This window comes from Poecilia formosa, unplaced genomic scaffold (genome assembly GCF_000485575.1).
Source record: "Poecilia formosa unplaced genomic scaffold, Poecilia_formosa-5.1.2 Scaffold627, whole genome shotgun sequence".
NCBI lineage: Eukaryota > Metazoa > Chordata > Actinopteri > Cyprinodontiformes > Poeciliidae > Poecilia > Poecilia formosa.
In genome coordinates, this window is record NW_006800566.1 from 162,969 (window position 1) to 181,377 (window position 18,409).

The 18,409-nt window shown below is 39.6% G+C and overlaps 1 long non-coding RNA gene across 1 annotated transcript in view; it reads left to right on the forward strand.

Moving 5' to 3' along the window:
- Window positions 1-15,540, forward strand: part of LOC107834444 (uncharacterized) — a 17,252-nt gene extending 1,712 nt beyond the window's left edge. The window contains exon 2 of the long non-coding RNA XR_001660241.1: window positions 15,465-15,540. This is a non-coding gene — a long non-coding RNA (uncharacterized LOC107834444). The remainder of the gene's footprint in view (window positions 1-15,464) is intronic.
- Window positions 15,541-18,409: the final 2,869 nt, after the last annotated feature.

The following is an 18,409-nucleotide window of genomic DNA, read 5'->3' on the forward strand; positions in this document are numbered from 1 at the left end:
AAAAAAAAAAAAAAAAAAAGGTTTTAAGATGCTAAAAGTCTACTTTGATCTTGCCACATTTTGTAGCCCATCAGCTTTGCTTCAAAGACTAAACTATCTAGACTTAAAATGAAGTTTTAAGTCTAGAGTCTAGAAGTCTAGCTTCATGTCTGACAGCTACAAGCTGTCAGACATGACAGCTTGTGTCTGTCATGTCTGACAGACATGACAGACACATGTCTGTCATGTGTCTGTCACTTCCTCTTTAAGATCTCTTTAAGAGATCTTAAAGAGGAACACACCCTGCTCTGAGCTAAAGAAATTCCAGATTAAATAAGAAACAAAAGCGCTTACATCTTCAAGTTTGGAAAGAGCTACATTACTGTTTCTAAAAGAATATATATTTTTTTACATTTTTATTGTATTTTTTATTTGGGAAAAAAAATGATTGAGAGAGCAATCTAATGGTTTGCACACACACACACACACACACGCAGTATGGCTTCGCGGGGTCCGAAAGTAGAATGGTGAGTTGCGGGGCCCACCCTTTCTAGACGTCCTAGATCTATGAAAAAAATCAGGCAAGTCCCAAAAAAAATCTTGATAATAAAAATCACCTTCAATAAACCCAATTTGAAACTTTATTTTACACGTCAGTTTTATGGCCCCTTGTGGGGCCCGTTTCTAACATTTATGCTTTGCGGGGTCCACCTTACACACATTTCTAACATTTATGCTTTGTGGGGTCCACGTTACACACATTTCTAACATTTATGCTTTGCGGGGTCCACGTTACACACATTTCTAACATTTATGCTTTGCGGGGCCCACCTTTACACACAAGTTTTTTAGCCCATTATGAGGCTTGCTTTTAATATTCAAACCTTAAGAGGCCCAGCTTTACACACATACTTTTTTGGACACTTATGGGGCTTGCTTTTAACATTTAACTCTTGTTAGGTCTGCCTTTAAGATTTCCTAGCCTTAACTTTCAGCAGAGCTCATTATCTTTAAATTTGGATTCATCAAATGTATCCCATACCCTAATTAAACCCAAACATGCATTTGTGTGGGGAAAAAAACCCCTCACATTTGGTTAGTGTTACTGATACTTTCATCTAAGTAAAGAAACTAGCTGTACATTAAAATATGCATTTTAAGTAAGTCTGTCTTAATTCACATTCTGGCCCATTTTCCCTGGCAACAGTCTTTACATGCTTCCAGTTTTCAGTCATACTGATTTTAATATTTCAGTATAAAATTTCAATTCTCTATTTTAGCTAAGTATAGAGTACATAGGATTTTCTGGGAATCATTAACTTATGGAGTCAAAATTTTAAACTGACACATTACAAATGTAGGCAATGAATAAAGAAACTTTAATTTCAGGAACACATATTTTATTTCAACATTTTAACACAAAATGTGCCATTTAAACATCTGCCCATCTTCCTCATTTATCAATGAACTGAAATATTATTTGTATATGTGGGAGTAGAAGAGATCACTTCAATGACTTCTGGCATCAGTCCATCTGAAATTATGATTTTGAAGTACAGAAAAGAACAAGTTAAAGTCATCTCATATTTAAATAACTTAAACATGGTATTTAATAAATAAATAATAATCAATATAAAAAGGAGTACTGACCAATACAGTTTTACAAGTTCATCTTCTTTTGGCCAAGCTTTCCAGACTTCCAATAGGCAAGTAAGCACAAGAGAAGCTTCTTGCATCTGGTCTTCTGAAATACTGGTTTTAGGTACAGAAAGAAATTTTTTAAGTTGCAATAACCTACAGTGAAATTACCTTAACACTTTATATACAGCTGTCAGGTCGTAAAATACATTCACCGGCCACTTCATTATGTACACCTGTCCAACTGCTCATTAGTGGAAATGTTGAATCAGCCAATCAGATGGCAGCAACTCATTGCCTTTAGCATCAAAATGGGGAAGAAAAGTGATTTAAGTGACTTTGAACACGGCATGGTTGCCACGGGCTGGTCAGAATTTGGCGACAACATGAATGCGTGGATACATCCTGACTGTGTCCAGCCCCAACTCCAGACGAGTTTAACGGGGGGAATCGGCCTATTTTTATTTTTTTTTGGGGGCGGGGGGGGCGATGAATCGTACCAACAAAAACAAAAATCATAGCAATTATATTACTCAAGTAAAAGAAAAAGGTACAGTGATGTGAAACTACTATAATAAGTACTTTTTCCCAAAAAAAAGGTTACTCAAGAGCAGGGGTCACCAACTCCAGTCCTCAAGGCTACCATCCTGCAACTTTTAGATTCACCTCTGCTCCAAAATGTCTGAATTCCCTCACCAGCATTCATTCCTCTCTGCAATAGGCTGGATCCAGGTGTGTTTGAGCAGAGACACATCTAAAAGTTACAGGATGGTAGCCCTCGAGGACTGGAGTTGGTGACCCCTGCTCAAGAGAATGTAACAAGAACTATCCACTTTTGAATATAGATAACATCAGTAGCCTATACTACTTGTTAACAAGCTTAAGATGCTGTATTGTTATTAGCTAGTCATCTTGTAGCCAGTGGTGGAGCTAGACTTTTAAAGTTGGGGAGGTCAAGACTTCATGATGCCATCATGTCAATATGGACCAGACTTTCTGAGAAATGTTTCCAGAAAGACTACCTGTGGCCTCCCCACAGATAGTCTGGGGGGTTAATTCTAACTCAAGGAAATAATGTACAGGAATGACCTGGTGCTGTTGCATGTCAATTACTGGGGGTACCAATCAGATGTCAGGGGGGTCTCTGGCCCCCCTGAGCCCTTCTGGCTCCACCACTGCTTTTAGCTAACATTACCTGCAATCAACACCTTTGCTCAACTCAGTCGGTTAGTTTTGGGGGGAAAAAACTGTGCAAAGTTCTTTGCATTTTGCTAGTTTGCTGTCATGATTGTAACACACACCTGCGCAGCAGCAGCAGGTCTCTGTCGCTGCCATGTAAACCCAGTGCGAGTGTTGTAGCACTCATGTTGCATTTAAAGGCAGCCCAGAAAAACAAGTTACGATGTGTTAACAACGGATTAAACTGTTTTAACTGCTGAAAAAGTGACAGAGGACACAGATATGGGAAGTGTGGAAGCCCCTGCTGTATCAAACTGACATAGGAATAACAGAGTTGGCCATTCTAAGGTAAAAACAAAAACAGCTCTCAGTCCAGGGGGGCACGGCTGACTCTGTGGTTGGGCAATGCCCCCAATACCCGCCCATGCCACCAGGCCTGCTTGTGTCAATGGTTCAGCTGGTGGTGGTGATGTAATGGTGGGGGGATATTTACACTTTGCGCCCATAAGTACCAACTGAGCATTGTGTCAACCCCACAGTCTACCTGAGCGTTGTTGTTGACCATGTCCACCCCTTTATGCCCACAGTGTACCATATTCTGATGGCTACATCCAGCAGGATAACTTGCCATGTCATAAAGCCTGAATCATCTCAGACAGGTTTCTTTAACACGACAATGAGTTCACTGAACTCTAATGGGCTCCACAGTCACCAGATCTCAATCCAATAGAACATCTTAGAAATGTTGTGGAATGGGAGAGACGCATCATGGATGTGCAGCTAGGCCTATCACGATAACAAATTTTGCTGAGCAATTAATTGTCTAAAAAAATGATTGCGATAAACGATAATATTGTTTCAAGACCTTCTGACACTGACTTAATGGAAATTACTAATAATGCATGTGATTTCCTGCCATAGATACATACATTTTATTTTCAAAAGAACACATAACACTGGAACTGATAAACTAAATAAACAAAACAACCAAAAACAAAATTAAAATGGATTCTCAGTCTCCATGAACAAAAAACCTACTTGAATAAAAACTAAACAACATAAAGCCAAAATGAAAATAAATACTGCATTCAACCAAAAGAGTGCAGATTATGAAGTCTGTATACTATATTGCCCTTCAGTTATTAGTAGATTTAAATAGAGAAGATGGGCACATCCAACTACCTAATGCAGTCGTTCATACTACACGATTTTTTTGCCCCATTTTCCTCTTACGACAATCTTAGATCGTTGGCCGATCTAAGATTGTCGCTGGTGATTTCGTAACCGATCATCCTGTAATGTGTGGTGAGTTACATTAAGTCGTCGTGGCCACTCCGATCTAAATCGGGGTTTTTCCCCGACTGGGAGCTTAACGCAGCCTGGTGAATGTGACAGGTAGCCAATCAGAAAGCGAGGATTCTCCTCCGTGCTTTCTGAGGGGAAATTATGAGGGGAATCCCAAACAGCTGACATGGCGCAACCCAAAGTCCAGCGGACATCGGAGATATGTGGAAACAAGATGAATGTTTATTCAATATTTTGTGCAAAGAATATAAAATAAGGAGAGGAGTTGAAGCCAAATTGCTACCGCAGTTGATAAACCCAGTAATTTTCAGCTGTTCTTCGTTAACGTGACATAAATAGGTTATAATGATTTTCATTCAGTCAGGACTTTACACTGAATCTAGCCACATGCGTCACAGGTAGATTGTAGTAAAACACTGATTAATGCTTGATTTTAAAATTAGTTAACTTGACTTGTAGCCATTATTTTGTGCCCATGTGGCTGGACACCACATGGCACGATCAAACCCGACTGAACCGTTATACCTAGGATTTCTGTTGGCTAATGTGTCTCTCAGGTTTTGAAAATGGGCCGACAACTCGTGTAGTGTGAGCTGGACATTACACTAAGGACATGAGGAAGGGAGGGTCAGTGCAGAGCACCGGAGTTGAGCCTTTTTTCATTCAGTGTCATCAACAGAAAGAAAAAAAGGCAGGAAGAGACAATAAAGCCGATAATTAAAATGAGGTCGATAGGTTTAATTTATCGTGCGATTAATTGATTTATCTTTTATAACGACAGGCCTATGTGCAGCCGACAAATCTGCAGCAACTTCATGATGCCATCATGTCAATATGGACCAGACTTTCTGAGAAATGTGTCTAGTACCTTGATGAATCAATACCACCAAGGATTAAGGCAGTTCTGAAGGCAAAAGGGGGTCCCAATCCGGTACTAGCAAGATGTACCTAATAAAGTGACCAGTGGTTCTCTAACTCACAAAAAAATTGCCTTTTTTGCTTACCTGTTTTCTTTAAGTGAACATGTCACTGCCTTGTGAGGATAATATGCTGTCATCATCAGTCCCCTCAGGCATATCATCTATGTACATGAAAGAAAAAAATGTTTTCAAGTCAGAATTAAAATAACAGTAAAAAAAATGGCAAAATTAACCATTGCTGAAATTCATATCTTAGGTCATCCTAGTTGACAGGAAATCAGGAGTAATACAGATCGACAAAGAATATTAGTGCTCTTCATAATGTATATGGCAAATGGACCTGTGTGAATGAGCCACTTGTCACAGAGCTGAACATGATCATACAATTAAGAATGTCAGCTGACAGTACTACTAAGAAATTGTATTTTCCTATAAATGTTTTCAGTAACATTTTATTTTATGTAACACAAACGAACACTTAACAGCCAATTAGTAGACTATATATTTGTGGACTATTGATTCTTAATTAGTTAATTATTGAATTAATTACTTATTGTGGTTCTAACAGCAAGGGGCCATAAAATTAAGAGTTTTATCAAAGCAGGCCACTACTTTAATTTAAAGTAAAAAAGTTAATTAAATTTAACAACTGATTTTAGCATGCTCCTCTTAATGTGTGGCTTAAAATAAGTAATTAATGCAGTTAAGTATTTCAGTTCCTTTGGTAATACAGCAATACACCAGTATTAGTGGCAAAACAACAGCTTCCAACTATGCCTGAGAATATGTTCCCCATCCTAGAAGTAAGGTTTTGCTAATAATTATTTGTAGTTTGGTTTTAATAATTCACACAGTTTGGAAAATATAAAGTCTGAAACTATGAGTTGGATTTCAACTTTATGAAAAAGACTGGTTAATTTAAAATAACAGCTAAAGTATCATTATTTACTCCAGATGGGGGTGAGGCCTATCCAGAAGGTAGGCAAAGGCTAAAGTTTTCAGTGCTTGTAACATAAGCAATGGGATAAAATCTACTATTGATAGCCTCAAAGTGTAAAGTTTATACAACATAAAACAACAAACAAGTGCCACATTTCCCAATCACCAATTAATAGCAGCTAGTTGATGAAATTGTCTTAAAAAGTGTTAAAATGTTACCATGTTTGCTACTTGGGAGTAGCTCTTCATTTAGCAACCGTCATTTCTGTCATCATAAGAGTTGCCTTACTAGGTTAGACAAGGGAAACAAACATCTATGAACCTCATATATTGAAATTTGAAATCAAAAAATGTGTCAAGGAATTTCTCAGATTTCCAAGCTCTGCAATGTTTTCAGTATGTAACAGTAAAATACTTTCATTTATGCTCTTTTAACCAGAGTAAGACTGGAATATTCTGACATGTTAAATTGAATGCTTTTAAGTAAACACTGGATGATTTAGATACATCTGTCTGGATATGTTCTGAAGAAAATATGCTGATCACCAAGATACTGCCATACTACAGTGACCCAGGTTATCAATGACTAGCATTAATATTGCTGTTCAACAGGTGGCTGAAAATTGGGCCACGTTCAGTCTTTAACTAGAGAAAAGAGGAAAGGAAAGAATCCAGGTAGTCAGCTAAATTTAAAAAAGGAGGGATGTAGAGGTTAAAGTAGAATCAATGGTGAATTCCTAAGTATGAGGAAAAAACTGTAATAGGAGTAGATTTTTATAGACATGTGAAGGAAAGTTAGTTATTTTAATTATAGCAGTGGTCCCCAACCCCCCCAGTACCAAGTGGTCCCCAACTGGTACTGGGCCGCACAAGAAATAATTAAATATTTCCGTTTTATATATTATTTGAGTCTGGAGGATCTTTTATTTTGAAAATCCTTTAACGGGATTCTCTCGATTAAATGCGCGCCAACACTGAGCCCAAAAGCAGCAAAATGAGTAAGAAACAGATCAGATGTCTTTGGAAAGTTTCTTGGCAAAGGGGAAAGGCCCAGACAGGAGGATGGATTTATCCCGGACAGGTAGGTGATTCCCACATTACAAGCCCGCTCTGCGTAACATGCAGCGACCGGCTGCTAATGAGGCAATGAAGCTTCAAGCTGCTTCGCCACGTTCAGACCAAGCAGGCTGTGGATGTAAGCAACACTTCAGGTGTCATTGTCTCCCATCACTCCCTGAGGGACGTCAGAGAAACAAGCTCAGGGCTCCCGTTAGTCATTATCGTGAGTTAAAAATTTCATGAAAGTAAAATGCTCGTTTTTATGGCACATCTGTATCTTATTTTGAAGGGATATGTAAACATTACCATAGCGACCAGAGTCAGAGAGTGTTTGGGCAGTGTTTGAGAGGAGATGAGTAGAGCTTGTGAGTCTTAAGTCTGGTTTAGACGGCAAGATTTAAGAATTGTCGGCCGATTCTCCAAACCTCACAAACCGATTCCAGTCACAAACATCCCGATTCCAGAGGATAATCCAGTAAAACCCCCAACATAGCGGGAGTTTAGAATAACCAAACACAGATGACGATGTAGAAACAATAGTGATAGTTTGTGGACTCATTTTAAGAGAAAAAAGACGTAACAAAAAGAAAAGGCGGTGGATAAAAGACGACGGAAGCAGCCGCTCTATTTGCTATGATTTGGAGGTGAATATGTTTTTTCATAGTTAACATTTTTAACTGAATAAACATATATAATAATGACCTTTACATATAATAAACATTTCCACATATCATCTCTGATATCCACCGACTCTCAGTTGCGCGTTATGTCAGCTGTTTGGGATTCCCCTCTGTTCTGACGTCACCGCGCTTTCTGATTGGCTGTCACATTCAGCAGGTTGTATTCTCGTTTCCAATCAGGGAAAACCCCACAGGCTGCGATAAAAGGGCCAAGACAACCCAAATTGGGCATATTCAGTATTTAGTGGGAACATTCACCACCACCCCCCAGCACCACCCTCCACCCCCGAGCCGCAACAAAATTTCCAAGTCTTGACCGGTCTGTGATAATAAAAAGGTTGGGGACCACTGAATTATAGGATGTAAATGGTTGCAACAACATATTTTAAAAAGAGGGAGAAACAAATTATCACAGACATCTAATAAATTAGAATATTGGGAAATGGTTCAATATTTTGTATCATTCGTTTCAGGAAGGTTAAAGTACTGTTACACAGAAGTAGTAATGCAATTTGTCTAATACACCTCAAAGATAATGTAGGTGTAAATAAAATTACATATTTAAAATAATACATACAAATGTTGTACAACAGTTATAACATGGCTTACACAATCACAATTCACTTTATTTTGGTAATATGTCAACATTAAATTGTCAACTTTTGTTGAGAAGTCTCACTTAAATGCTGATAGCACGTTTACACAGGACTTGGCAAAAGCTCTCACAGCCAAAAACTGATCCGACAACCACAGTGTTACTGTGCTTGCTGGGCCAGAAAACTGTCCCGACCTGAGCTTAAAACTCTAAGGTGTATTGTCAAGACAAAGCTGAGAAACAGCAGAACTAATAATGCAGATGACCTGGAAGTTGCTATAAAAATAACCTGGACTTCCATTACACATTAAAAAGATATTGTTTTTAAAATTGTTTTTGAAACACTGAATTTTGGGATTTTTACTATGTGTAAGCCATAATCATGAAATTGTAAAAAAAAGACATTGAAATATTTTATTGTATAATGATTATCTAATATCAGATAATCCATAAGAGAGAGGTCCAACCAGGTTCTGCATGAATAGAAATTGACAAACTGACATTAGGATTTAAAACAACCTTTTTTGTTTGGTCTAATGTGATATTCTAATATTTTGAGAAACTAAAATTTGGCCCTTTTTTAACCCATAAGACATAATTGTCTAAATTACATTAAATAAAAGGTTGAAATATTCCACTCAATGTTCAGTAGTCATTTAACTTTTGAAATGACAAGCAATAAATATTGCACTTTCAAGCAATATTCAATGTTTTTAGATGAACCTATATACAGTGGTGTGAAAAAGTGTTTGCCCCCTTCCTCATTTCCTGTTTTTTTGCATGTTTGTCACATCAAACCAATTTAAACAATAGTCAAGGACAACACAAGTAAACACAAAATGCAATTTGTAAATGAAGGTGTTTATTATTAAAGGAGAAAATAAATCAAAACCATCATGGCCCTGTGTGAAAAAGTGATTGCCCCCCTCGTTAAAATATACAATAACTGTGGTTTTTAAACACCTGAGTTCAATTTCTCTAGCCACACCCAGGCCTGATTATTGCCACACCTATTTTCAATCAAGACATTACTTAAATAAGAGCTGCCTGACACAGTAAAGTCCACCAAAAGATCCTTAAAAGCTACACATCATACCGAGATCCAAAGAAATTCAGGAACAATTGAGAAAGACAGTAATTAAGATCTATCACTCTGGAAAGGGTTAGAAAGCCATTTCCAAAGCTTTGGGAATCCAGCGAACCACAGTGAGAGCCATTATCCACAAATGGTGAAGACATGGAACAGTGGTGAACCTTCCCAGGAGTGGTCGGCCACCCAAAATTACCCCAAGAGCACAGCGACGACTCATCCAAGAGGTCACAAAAGACCCCACAACAACGTCCAAAGAACTGCAGGCCTCACTTGCCTCAGTTAAGGTCAGTGTTCATGCCTCCACCATCAGAAAAAGACTGGGCAAAAATGGTCTGCATGGCAGAGTTCCAAGAAGAAAACCGCTGCTGAGCAAAAAGAACATTAAAGCTCGTCTCAATTTTTCCAAAACACATCTTGATGATCCCCAAGACTTTTGGGAAAACATTCTGTGGACTGATGAGACAAAAGTGGAACTCTTTGGAAGGTGTGTGTCCCATTACATCTGGCATAAAAGGAACACTGCATTTCGGAAAAAGAACATTATACCAACAGTAAAATATGGTGGTGGTAGTGTGATGGTCTGGGGCTGTTTTGCTGCGTCAAGACCTGGAAGACTTGCTGTGATGGATGGAACTATGAATTCTGCCCTCTACCAAAAGATCCTGAAGGAGAACGTCCGACCATCTGTTCGTGAACTCAAGCTGAAACGAACTTGGGTTCTGCAGCAGGACAATGATCCTAAACACACCAGCAAGTCCACCACTGAATGGCTGAAGGAAAACAAAATGAAGACTTTGGAGTGGCCTAGCCAAAGTCCTGACCTGAATCCTATTGAGATGTTGTGGTATGACCTTAAAAAGGCCGTTCATGCTCGAAAACCCTCTAATGTAACTGAATTAGAACAATTCTGCAAAGATGAGTGGGCCAACATTCCTCCAGAACGCTGTAAAAGACTCATTGCAAGTTATTGCAAACGCTTGGTTGCAGTTGTTGCTCCTAAGGGTGGCCCAACCAGTTAATAGGTTTAGGGGGCAATCACTTTTTCACACAGGGCCATGATGGTTTTGATTTATTTTCTCCTTTAATAATAAACACCTTCATTTACAAATTGCATTTTGTGTTTACTTGTGTTGTCCTTGACTATTGTTTAAATCGGTTTGATGTTCCGAAAGACTTAAGTGTGACAAATATGCAAAAAAAACAGGAAATGAGGAAGGGGGCAAACACTTTTTCACACCACTGTAAGAGCGCTTCGTCAAATTGACAATACTCTTGTTCTGAGTAAATTTAGATTGAAGCAAATAAAATCAAGGAATAATATCGATTCTTAAGGAAAAAATGTGTTAACAGAACAAGACAATGTTAGATGAATTTATCAAATGTGCAGTTGCAATGAAAACCAACCCTGTATTGTAAACAATTTAATCAAAAGTCTACTATTTTGGTCAATTATGTTGAATCATGAGGACTACAGAGAAGGATACTCTTTTAGGTCTTTCTGAATCCATTGACAACAAGCTTGACATGTCTTCCACATTCTCATTACTTTAATTGTAGATAGTATCAGTTGAATTTGTAATTTTATTAATCTGTTAAAAGATTACACAAAACTGTAAGTATTAAAATCCTGTGATTGTACTTGCAGAGAAAGTTATTTTTTAAAATTAATTTCTTATTACCATTTAGAGTATATGTTGAAAATAATTGTAATTCTCTACAATTATTATATTTCTTTTTACACCCATTTGTAGAGGTGAAGAGAAATCTTTTTGGGAATCATCGCCAGCATCATCACTGTCTGAGTAGTCCACAAGAGAAACTTATCTGACAATTGAAAGCTTTAAGTGGGGATGCAAAGCAGAAAACAGAATATTTATGGTTGTAGTGGAGCATCCTTCTACATGATAGCTTAGCTGTTTAGCTGATAAAGATGTGTGGAACATAAACTATAATATAATGTGCTTTAATGACATCAAGTACCTGAACTATGATCTAAAAAATAAGAAAACCTTTGATCCATACGGGAGGGCCCCACAAGGATGTATGTATCAGAAATCCATCAGTATGTGTGTGTGAGTGACTGACTTGGTGGGACCCCACATGGACACATGTTTCAGAAATATTTTCACAGGTGTGTGTGCCACTGTTTTTGTGGACTCCATGAGGAGGACCATTAAAATGTGTTCTCAGATGATTGGTTGATTGGTGTTTAAGGTAAATTTGGACTAAATAGCAGCTTCCCAATTAAAGTTAGACTAAATGCACAAGCATGAAAGCCAAGAGAACAAGAGGAGATCTCCAAAAGATTATTTCTCACAATAAGGTCAAATTGAATGTTACCTGTAGGCTGGCATCCTGCTTGATGGTCTCATCAAGGAAAAACTCAAGGAAGCTTCCAGCTGGCTCATGTACAGCAGTAGGAGCCTGACAGCCTGTCACCTGGAATTAAAACCACAAATAATTTACCAACATAATGAATGACAGACAACATAAATGACAGACTCAAGACCTGTAAATGCAAATCACATGAAGAAGTTCCCAAAACCAAAAGAGCCTTGCTAGCTACTATCCTCCCAGTCAGTTCTGGATGTCTAATCAGGTCCTATAACAGCATATTTATGGTTGTAGTGGAGCATCCTTCTACATGACAGCTTAGCTGTTTAGCTGTTTAAGATGTGTGGAACATAAACTATAATATAATGTGCTTTAATGACATCAAGTACCTGAACTATGATCTAAAAAATAAGAAAACCTTTGATCCATACGGGAGGGCCCCACAAGGATGTATGTATCAGAAATCCATCAGTATGTGTGTGTGAGTGACTGACTTGGTGGGACCCCACATGGACACATGTTTCAGAAAAGTCTAATTGAATGTTACCTGTAGGCTGGCATCCTGCTTGATGGTCTCATCAAGGAAAACTGAAGAAAGATTCTGGTTGAATGGACTACCGCAGTAGAACATGAGAGTGTTCCGCACCTGCAAAGAGGAATAATGAAAAGACGGACCCGATGTTATTTCTCTCGTCTCCAGTGTTGTAATGATATTTCAAAACAGTTTCAGACATTACACTGTCACATATGCTGGCACAGTAAAACAAATCTAGCACACATAGAACACAGCTAGCCAGGAAGCTAAGGTGAGTATAGTAGCTCTTTAAAAAAAAACTATAATCATCACAGTCACCACAACACTCCCTGTTCATTCAACAAACATACTTAATAGCTTTAAAGTCACACCTTATATGTCAGTTGCTTTACCTGCAAAGGGGAATAATGAAAACACGGCAAGGTGTTATTTGTCTCGTCTCCATTGTTGTAATGGAGGAGCAGAAGTGTGGCGTTCCCCTACATGTGGTCAGACAAAACTAATCGAGACTCGAGCCATTAACAAACTCTCAAAACTTAATATCTAAAAAGGTTGAACTTTTCAAGAATTATAAACAAACATACCTGGAAAATAAACATTAAAGAAAATTAATTTTAAACTTAGGCTACTTTTTACTGCATTCGTCTGGAGCGCTGAACTTGAAAGACCAAAATAATTGATCGCAGATCACAAGATCTTGTCCGTGTCCACATGAAAGCACGCCTGCACACACATACACACAATTGTTAACTTACTTCTGTTGCAGCTTAAACTGACGCGGTTCATCGTGGGTGCATACGCGGTGTTCCTGCTTCAGTTAGCGTATCCGTCCTAACTTGTTTTCACTTTCAAACATTTTCCCGGTTTTATTTTCAAGCAGGGTTATTTCTGGATTGTTGCGCGCCAGGAGAGAGTCATGTGATGACGTAGTGACGTCACCGGAGCATATTGAGTGTTTTCTATTAAATTGATTATTGCATTTTTGATTACAAGTTTATTTTTTTCTCTTTATTATTATTATTATTATTATGTACCCTTTAAGAGTTTACTTGAGTTAGAACTAATTGTTTAATTGTTTTTGTTTGCTTGCTTGGTCTTTTTGTGGGCGGGGTTAGCAGGGCTTTAAAAGCAGGGCTCTGCCTCAGGGAGGCAGTCTGTGTCTAGACTCCTGAGAAGTCACATGGAAGGTGATGGACTCTTGCATTGAAGGTATTGCTGTTTGTCTGATTTTAACCTGCCTTGGATGTCCTTGTATATATTCTGCACCTGCCATCTATGTTCATCTGAAGAAAAGCTAAATAAATGTCACTAAAGTGAATTTTTGTTTGTCCAAGTCATAAGAGAACCCCGTCACAATAACCACTACACACTCCCCTTCAACAGAAATGTTGTCCTCGACATTCAATACTTAAAGGAGTAAGATGACCAACATAGTCCATAAAACCCAAATCTACTTAGTCCATACACAGGCACTTGACCTAATCAAGGTCTCTAAGTGCCGATGCTAAGTCCATAAAAGGTTAGTCAGCCATACACATACATAGGATAGTATGCAGACATCTGGACTGGCTCTGGCCACATAGACCTTGCTTGAAGGGGTCCATAATAGTCCACTGGGTCAAGCCAATATGTGGACCTTGGTGGAAGTCACAAACTGTACCAAGATTGATAACCGAGTTCATCATAGGTGAATCGCTTTGGTGGTCGCCGTTCTCTTCTAGGCCTGTCTTGTACTTGCTCATCTCCACTGTGGTTCTCACATGAAGGAGGTGAAATTGATGGTAGCAGAGGGCTGTCTCCACAATTTTCTGGTTGTTCAGGTGCTCCATCTTCCACTACCAGGTCAGGCATCACTTGATCTTCCTCCAGGTTTAACACTGTCTCTTGTTCCTCTCCTGGCCTTGTTCCTGTCCTTGCTCCTGTGGGTTCAGGACCTGCTGACACATCAGTGTGCTCCTCAGCCGTGGGACCTGTACATTGGTGTGGCTCAGGGCATGGGTAGTAAAACTATTCATCCTCTGAGTCCTCATCACTGTCGTCTTTCTGTTGACTGTTATGTTTACTGTCACTTGTCTGTCTTGAACCTTTTTTCTGTGATCTGGGAACTTTTAGGGGAACTTCTAGAGGTAGGTGGTCACAGGGGAGTAAGAGGTTGTGGTGTAGTATCCTGCTGTCTCTCCCCTTTCCTTGTTCAGGTACCACCTCGTATACAGGAGCATCCTTATTTATTTGGTGCACAACCTTATGGATGATGTCCTCCCAATGGCTGTGAAGTTCACCAGTCCCGCTTCTTGGGGTCAAGTTTCTAACCAGGACACCGTCTCCAGGTTCCAGTTCTGAGCTCTTTACATTGCGATCATGGTTCCTTTTTCCTCTTTCAGCTGATTTTCTTGCATTGTTCCTTGTTATCTCATAAGCTTGTTGTATCCCTTCTCGCCATTTTCGCATGTACTCTCTATGATCAGATGTACCTGTTTCTGGTGTCTAGTGGAAGAGTACATCAATCGGCAGTCTTGGAGTCCTTCCAAACAGAAGAAAGAAGGGAGAAAAACCAGTGACTTCACATTTTGTGCAATTGTATGCAAAAACCAATGTGTTCAGTGACTCTTTCCAGCTTGACTTCTCTTTCTCTGCAAGGGTCCTCAGCATTTGTAGGAGTGTACGGTTGAAATGTTCAACTTGGCCATTGCCTTCAGGATGGTAAGGTGTTGTCCGCGAGCCCAAAACTCCACAGGTTCTTTTTCGTTGTGACATGAGTTGGTTTTCGAATTCACCACCTTGATCGTGATGAATACGTAGGGGGAATCCAAATTTTAATGGATAATCATTACAAAGTTTATCAGCCACAGTCTTTGCCGACTTAGATGTTGTGGCATAAGCCTGGGTGAATCTTGAAAAATTATCAATGATGACTAGTATGTACTCATATCCGCAAGCTGATATGAGCTGGCGTATATGAAACTATTGCCCCAGTGATTGAATGTCCCCCAACCCTAACCCTAGGGTTAAGCCTAGGGTTAGGGTTAACCCTAGGGTTAGGGTTAACCCTTATGGGATATAATAATTTAAATAAATGAAAAGAAACAGTCATTTTAATTTACAAGAAGCAGGATAATATTCTTATTCAGCAAACCAAACTAAGTCTTGAGCACATCCTTTTTTATTTGTTTTTTGTTTTAGGGTTAGGGTTAAAAGTACTCTATAAAAGAAAGCTACAGCTCAGGATTCAACACAAAACAGCTATACATGTAAATAAAGCTGGAACTGTAAGGTAATGGGAGCACGAAAAACGTATCAGTAGGTGGAAGATGATGTCTGGAGGACAACTCATCGTCCGAGGAAACCAATTCAAAAGGCTGAGTTGTGACAATACTAGTTCGAGGTGTCCTAGTCTCTCGGCTGGGTTTCTTTTGTTTTATACATGTGCAGCTTTGAGCCACATAGTTCTGAATGTTATGCTGCATGTATGGCCAGAAGAAACGATTGCTCACCAATGAAGTGGTTCGATCAACTCCTTGATGTCCCATGTCATCATGTAGTTCCTTCATAATGATTGCTTTGTACTTTTCAGGCAAAACAAGTTATGTCCGTCTGGCTGTCTTTCGACGCAGGATGCCGTCATCATCCAAAGTTAGTTTTTCCCATTCATATAGTAGTCTTTTACTCTGTGCTGAATGATTTGAGCTGTTTTCTGTCAGGTTTCTTATTCAACTGACGACATTCACTCACTGGGGCAATATTTTTATCTTCCCTTTGGGCTCAACAAATCTCTTCCAGTGAAAGAGGCGTTTGGTGTGAAGTGCTGATTTCTTTGCACTGAGCAGATAGTGCCATGGACCACACTGCATGGGGAACTTGGGTCCTCAACTGACTGTACAACTGCTTGAACTGAAGGGGATGACATTTCCTCAGTACAGTGTTCCATCATGGTGTTAAAATCCACTGGCAACCTTGACAGACGATTGGCATCGATGTTTTCTTTCCCTGGTCTGTATCAGATGGTAAGGTGAAAATCCGCTAATTAGGCAACCCACCGACACCCGGTTGCATTCACCTTAGCTGTAGACAAGACATAAGTGAGCGGATTGTTGTCTGTATATATAGTGCATGACGAGCCAATGAAATAGTCTCTAAATTTTTCACAGACAGCCCATTTTAAGGCAAGAAATTCCAATTTTCCAGAGTGGAAATGATAATTTTTTTTTCAGATTTGGTGAGTGTTTGTGAGGCATATGCTATTACATGCATTTTTCCTTCCTGTTCCTGATACAAAACTTCCCCCAGACCCAGATTGGAAGTGTCTGTGTGTAGTACAAAGGGTTTACTAAAATCAGGAAAGGTGAGGATTGGTGGTTCCACCAGGAGGTCTAACAGTTCCTCAAGCAAGTGCTGATGTTTTTCTGTCCACATAATGGGAAAATTGGAGGGGGTCCCAGTTTTTCTTTTATTATATCTCTGTCTTGTAACTTGTTTGTCACTTTGTTTTGAATCTGCAGGAGCTCTCATCACATCATAAAGAGGGGCAGCAATTTGAGAAAAGTCTCAAATATACTGACAATAATAACTCAGGAGACCCATAATGGCTCTTAGTTCTCCCACAGTGGCTGGTCGTTTGTCTTTCAGGGCCCTGACAGCAAAGGTATCAGCAGGGTCGATTTTGCTGCCCTCTGATGAAATGACCCGCCCGAGATAGCGAACCTCATGTCGAAACCGTTCACATTTGGCTGGCTTCAACTTTGTCATGCAATCTCAATCGTCTAAGCACAGTTCTGACATGTTCAATGTGGCTTTCGAATGACTTACTAAAGACAAGGATGTCATCAAGGTATGGAATGCAAATTTCATCCCTGAGCCCCTCGAGACATTCTTCCATGCACCGCTGGAAAGCAGCTGGTGCGTTCATTAACCCAAATGGTATGCGAATCCATTCATATAAACCCCAGGGGGTCACAAAGGCAGTAAGGGGCTGACTGTGTTCTGCCATAAACCCCTGATGGTAAGCTTTACCTTGATCTAACAGCAAAAACCATGAGTTGCCTCCCAGGGCATCCATAATGTCCTGTACCCTGGGAATGGGCTGGTGGTCTGGTACAGTTTTATGGTTCAACTCACGGTAATCGATACAAAGATGTAAGCTTCCATCTTTTTTTTGAACACACACCACTGGGGAAGTATAGGGGGAATTCGACTTGTGCACCCAACCTTGTGTGATCAGATCATGTAGATAGCTCTTCATTTCTTGGTATAATGATTTTGGAACTGAAAGGTAAGTTTTAGCCACAGGTTCTGTGTCTTTCAGTGAGATGGACAGTCGCGGGTTCTCGGTGCATCCAATATCATTATCGGAACAGGAAAAGGAGCCTGACTCCTCTCTTAACTGAGATGATCCAAATCAACTGGGGGGGGGGGGGTCCCAGACACAATCAGAGGTTTGTTTTTTCCTCACTTCCACATTAGCTACTGTTAATGGGGAGATGGAGAAGGACTGTTCAAAAATTGTGGTCAGGTAAACTGCTTAGACTGGCTGTGCTGTCCTAATAACAGTCCTCCCAGAGAGTACTATGTCATGGTCTATTGGGTTTTGCACATCCACAATCATGAATGATTTTGTACCTTTCTTCAGTTTTATGAGGGTGTCGGTGAACTCAAGACCTTCCAACCACTGTGGGTTGACATTAGGTTCAAACATCAGAGTTGTCTCCTCCTGTAAAGGGGGTGTCATAACACGGCACTCTACCTTTACTGATGTGTGTTTTGGGACATGTACTTGTGTGTTTTGGGACATGTACTTGTCCTCTGGTGGTTTTGACATTTTACTCCAGAAATTGCTGTTCAGCAGCAACTCTAGCCACAAACGCTTAAGCATCATCCATTTCAAAGTCATAAAAAGCTGATTGGACAATTTTGATTTACTGCTATGTATTGGTGTCTTTGCTTTGCTGCAGCTCAGTACCACCATCAGGCCAATGACATTTGAACCAATAATAGGGCGAGCAAGACTATTGTCTTTAATTACTAGTGTGGGGACAATAACTTCTGTTGTTGGGACTCCATCTGTAGCCAGTTTGAATGTGACTTCTATCCATCCCAAATATGGCATGTCTTAGCCATTGGCTGTAATGAGATTCAAAGTGTCACTGTTTTCAATGATCT